This window comes from Macaca fascicularis, chromosome 1 (genome assembly GCF_037993035.2).
Source record: "Macaca fascicularis isolate 582-1 chromosome 1, T2T-MFA8v1.1".
NCBI classification, from domain to species: Eukaryota; Metazoa; Chordata; class Mammalia; order Primates; family Cercopithecidae; genus Macaca; species Macaca fascicularis.
The window spans coordinates 223,470,671-223,475,958 of NC_088375.1; the positions used below are offsets into that span (position 1 = coordinate 223,470,671).

The 5,288-nt window shown below is 50.1% G+C and overlaps 1 protein-coding gene across 1 annotated transcript in view; it reads right to left on the reverse strand.

Annotated features, from left to right (window-relative positions):
• The window catches only part of UBIAD1 (UbiA prenyltransferase domain containing 1), a 122,076-nt gene that overhangs the window by 55,998 nt on the left and 60,790 nt on the right, over window positions 1-5,288 (reverse strand). The window lies entirely within an intron of this gene.

Sequence of the window (5,288 nt, forward strand, 5' to 3'; positions counted from 1 at the left end):
AAAGCTCTGAGACCAAAAAGCTTTTCAGAACTCATTTGGCAGCAAAACCTGAACTGAACTGACCTTAGAGGTACTTACAGTCTTTATCCCACTATTCACATGGATTTCGCTACAGAAATATGAATAAGTTGGAGACGTCCATAATATAGGGAACATTACATTTCTAACATCTGAAAACGATTTTGAAATCTGAAATGCATGTGACCACAACGGCTTCTCTGCAGAACTGTGGCCAACAGCACGCTCATGATTTTCATGAAGGATAGCACGTTAATATCAACCGCCTGAGAGCCAGGACCGTGCATGTCTTATTCAGCACTGGGCCTGGCACAGAGCAGTCCTCCATAAACTGGGTGACAGTTGGAACAGTGACTGGAGCTAGCCCTGCTTCCCTGACCTTCTAGGAAGCTGTGCCCTGCCACCCATCTCCTCGGAGCCCCGAGCCCAGGCCCAACCTACTCACTTCCCCCAGGTCACCCCTTGCTGTTGGTGGCAGAAGCGGGGTTGGAACCTTCCCCTCACCTGCCTCCCTGAGGACTACCTGGGTTTGTGCAGGGAGGGGATCACTCATTTCAAATCTCAGCTGAGGAGCAGGAAGCTGCCTGGGGAGCTGCCACCACATCCCTGCTTTCCAGGCCCCAGGCCAGGCCCACTCGTCCAGGAAGGCATGAGGCTGCTCTCAGACCCTCCCTGCCCTCTCCCGACAATGGCACATTAGGAGGTGGCTGGAAGGGAAGGACTCGCCAACTGAAATTAAACTAAGCACCCACCTGGCCGGGCACAGTGGCTCACACCTGTAATCCCAACACTTTGGGAGGTTGAGGCGGGCGGATTGCTTGAGGTCAGGAGTTCGAGACCAGCCTGGCAACATGGTGAAACCCCGTCTCTACTAAAAATACAAAAACTAGCCAGGCCTTGGTGGCAGGCACCTGTAATCCCAGCTACTTGAGAAGCTGAGGCATGAGAATTGCTTGAACCTGGGAGGTGGAGGTTGCCGTAAGCCAAGATCATGCCACTGCATTCCAGCCTGGGCAACAGAGCAAGACACTGTCTCAAAAAGCAAACAAACAAACTAAGCACTGATCTGTGCTGGGCCCCAGTGTGTATTGATAGTCAGATAGGCATAGATATGTATAGGCATAGATATGCATAGGTATAGATATACATAGGTATAGTTGTGCATAGGTATAGATATGCATAGGTATAGATGTGCATAGGTATAGATGTGCATAGGTATAGATGTGCATAGGTATCGATATGCATAGGTATAGATATGCATAGACATAGATATGCATAGGTATCGATATGCATAGGTATCGATTAGCTATATATCTACACACGGAGGATACAAGCAGCTACAAAGCATACCTTCACCTGCTTAATCTTCACATCAAACATGTGGGTCGGTGCCATTAATGTTCAGTGGGTTCTTTTTTTTTTTTTTGAGACAGAGTCTTGCTCCATCGCCCAGGCTGGAGTGCAGTGGCACAATCTCGGCTCACTGCAAGCTCTGCCTCCTGGGCTCATGCCATTCTCCCGCCTCAGCCTCCTGAGTAGCTGGGACTGCAGGCGCCCGCCACCATGCCTGGCTAATTTTTTGTACTTTTAGTAGAGACGGGGTTTCACTATGTTGGCCAGACTGGTCTCGATCTCCTGACCTCGTGATCCGCCCGCCTCGGCCTCCCAAAGTGCTGGGATTACAGGTGTGAGACACCGTGCCCGGCCTGTGGGTTCTAATGAATAAACCCACCACCTCCTCCACCAAGTTCAGATCCAATCAAGAGAGAGACACTGAAATCCCATGGATGAAGGTCCAAATGGCAGTTTGAACATTTACCAAAAGCTCAATGGCAGAATGTGACAGGGTGGGGAAGTCCGGGAGCATTACACCCCTGCTCATGGAAACATGAAGCCTATTTTGCAGATGAGGAAACTGAGGCAAGTGAATGAGGAACAGGAATTTGAACCCGGGTTATCCTGTCTCCAGGTATAAATATAAATCTGTATCTAGCCTACACCTAGATCATATACATGCCTCAGGATCTCCAGGATCCAAGGCGCAATGATGCTGATAGCAAAAGAAGCCAGGGTTATGGAGCCTGCAGCAGAGCCCTGGGGTCTAGGCAAAGGCTGGTCCATGATTTCCCTCCTGGCTCCTCCCCTCCAGCTCCTCTCCCTGCCTCCCCTCTTCTCTCCTGTCCTTATCCTTCCCTGTCAGATCGCTATCATTCATTTCCCTCTGGTTACCAACCTTGGCAAGGCAGCTTTTCTGGTTCCATGTCTGATCTGCATGCCTGAGCCAAGCAAAGGACTTGCTTTCAGGAGCCACTTCCTCCTCCAGCTCATTAAACAGCTGGTCCCCTTGTCTGGGCTCAACAGTCAAAAGCCTAATCCATGTCTGGCAGCTGGAACAAATCCTACCAGGGACTCAAACAGCACCACCTGTGGGGTGAGTAGGAGACCCAGTCACTCGCTGGAAAGCCAATCTCGAGACAGCACTCTCTGAGGCTGCACTAATTTTGTCTCACGTTCCAGAGTTGCAGTCAGTTTATAATCTGGCAGAGAATGCTGCCAAGGGTTCAAGAACAGGGTTCCAAGTCCCGAGATTATGCCAATGCTGTTCCCTATCCCCCAGGAAAGGCCCCCCAAGGACAGCTTGCCCCTGCAGCAAAAATGGCCAATACTTCCTTTTATGAATCAACCCCACGTAGGTTTTCCAGGATTCTGAGGTTGCATCTGAGCTCAGCACGAAGGAGTTCTGTGATTGATTAGGGATGTCTGCCACAGCTGCGGCCTGGGACCTGGTGTGCAGAGGCCATGTGTTCACTTTTTCAGTACTCATGATTGCTCTGGCAATGGCCCTATGATTGTGTCACTCTGGGACTGGTGTGTGTGTGTGTGTGTATGTGTGTGTCATCTTGAAATATATACATTTACAAAACTGCTTATAAAGCAGTGGTCAACCACAGCCCTTCCTCCACACCATATGGCCCATACGCCTCCAGTAAGCACAGAACCTCCCGGAGTTTCATTGCAACATTTACAAAATGAAGATGAAGCTGCCAGGTTGGGACAAGTTTGCATGCATGAAACTCCTCTCCACTTACGGCAATAAAGGATTTTGTAAATTAAAAAGTCATGGCTGCATGCCATGGATCAGAAACAGAGCAGAACAGACAGCTATAAACAGGAGATGGAAACTTGGGCTTGCTGTTCTCTAGGTCTGAACAGATAGGAGCAGCCGGAGATCAAGTTCACCCAGGATGCTGAAACCAGAGGGCCTCCCAGGGCAGGTGAACTCCACTAGCAAAATTCTGCAAGAGTGCCGCATTTCCACAGGCCAATAGACAAGCCTTCACAATGAACTATGTGTTTCCTCTTCGATGGCTTCTCCCACTCTCCCCTCCTGGGCTCCAATCCAACCACACTCACCTGACTCAGGGCCTTTGCAATCACTGTTCCCACTGCCTGCATGCTCCACCCTACATCCCCTATCAGCTCACTCCTTCACTTCCTGAAGGTTTCTGCTGAAATATTATCAGAGCAGCCTGTCTGGACACCTTATATAAAATAGCCTCTCCTATCTATCACTTTTTTTTTTTTAAGAGATGGATTCTCACTCTAAGATGCCCAGGCTGGGGTGCAATGGTGCAATCGTGGCTCACTGCAACCTTGAGTTACTGGGCTCATGCAATCCCCCTGTCTCAGCCTCCCAAGTAGCTGGGACTACAGGCACACACCACCATGCCCAGTTAAGTTTTTAATTTTTTGTAGAGACAGGGTCTCACTATGTTACCCAGGCTGGTCTTGAACTCCTGGCCTCAAGCGATCCTCCTGCCTTGGACTCCCAAAGCACTGGCATGAGCCACTGCACCAGCCATCACTCTTTATGCCCCTTATTCAGCTTTAGTTTCTCATAGCATATCTATTTGTTTCTTGTTTGTCTCTCTCCCTTCCCCCTAATTAGAATGTTAGTTCTGCAAGGATAGGAATTTTGTCTGTTATGTGAACTGCTATGTCCCCAGAGCCTGGGATGGGTTCTGGCACGTGGTTGGGGCTCTCCAGGTGTGTGTGTTGAATGAGTAAGTGAGGGTTAGGATTTTATTAATTAAGATACTGAGGCTCAGAAAGGTTGAGTATCTTGCCTGATAATAATAACTGTTTTGTTTGTTTGTTTGTTTTTGAGAGCGAGTCTCGCTCTGTCACCCAGGCTGGACAGCAATGGTGTGATCATGGCTCACTGCAACCTCCACCTCCTGGGTTCAAGAGATTCTCCTGCCTCAGCCTCCCAAGTAGCTGGGATTACAGGCATGCACCAACACACCCAGCTAATGTGTTTTTAGTAGAGATGGGGTTTCTCCATGTTGGCCAGGCTGGTCTTGAACTCCTGACCTCAGATGATCCGCCCAACTCGGCCTCCCAAAGTGCTGGGATTACAGGCATGAGCCACCATGCCTGGCCTATAACTGTGCTTTATTAAAAGTTCTCTGTGCCAAGCACTGTGCAGAGCCCTTTGCATACACTGCCCTTGAAGCTTTGGGGCAACTCTATGAAGTCAGATTATCCTCATTTTACAGATAGAGACCAGCCAGTTTGAGTCACTTGCTCAAGATCACACAGCAGGACAGAGGGGAGCTGAGATCTACTGCCAAGCTGCATGTCCCCCAAACCCCTACTGGTAACTTCTTTGCTCTCCTGGCCCCCCGGGTCCCCCCCAAACAAAGCAAGGGCTTCTGTGTCAAGTGGATCATTTGGTTCATTCCCCTGTCTCCAGGCAGCACTATAAATCATCAGACAGGATCCATCTAGATTTTACCAACTCCTTGCCAAGGGATTTCACCATTTCCCATCCCAGTGTTTCCGCTTTCCAAAGTTAAGCCTCATCACGGCAAGTTCTTCTTTTCAGTCTAATCCAAATCCCACTTGCTTCACATTCAACCTATTTCTTCTCGTCCCACCTTCCAGGGAGCTGGAGAAAATCGGCAGGAGACACAGGCACTGCAACCAAAATGCTCCATTTAGCTGGGAGAGAAGCCACAGGTTCCACGCCCCAACAATTCACCAGAAACCTGCGAGCCCCAGCTCCCAAGGCCAGCCGTGTCAGCACCTGGCCCCTTGTTCCTTTCCCAGGGCCCTGCCTTGCCACAGTGATTTATGGGCCCTGTCAATCTGCAGGCTGAGCCACGGAGACAGCTGAGAGTAGCAGGGATCAGCAGCAGCCATGTGCGCCAAGGCGGGTGGGGTGGCTCAGGCAGAGCCTGGAGGGAGGGGGAGGGGAGTGAGAGACC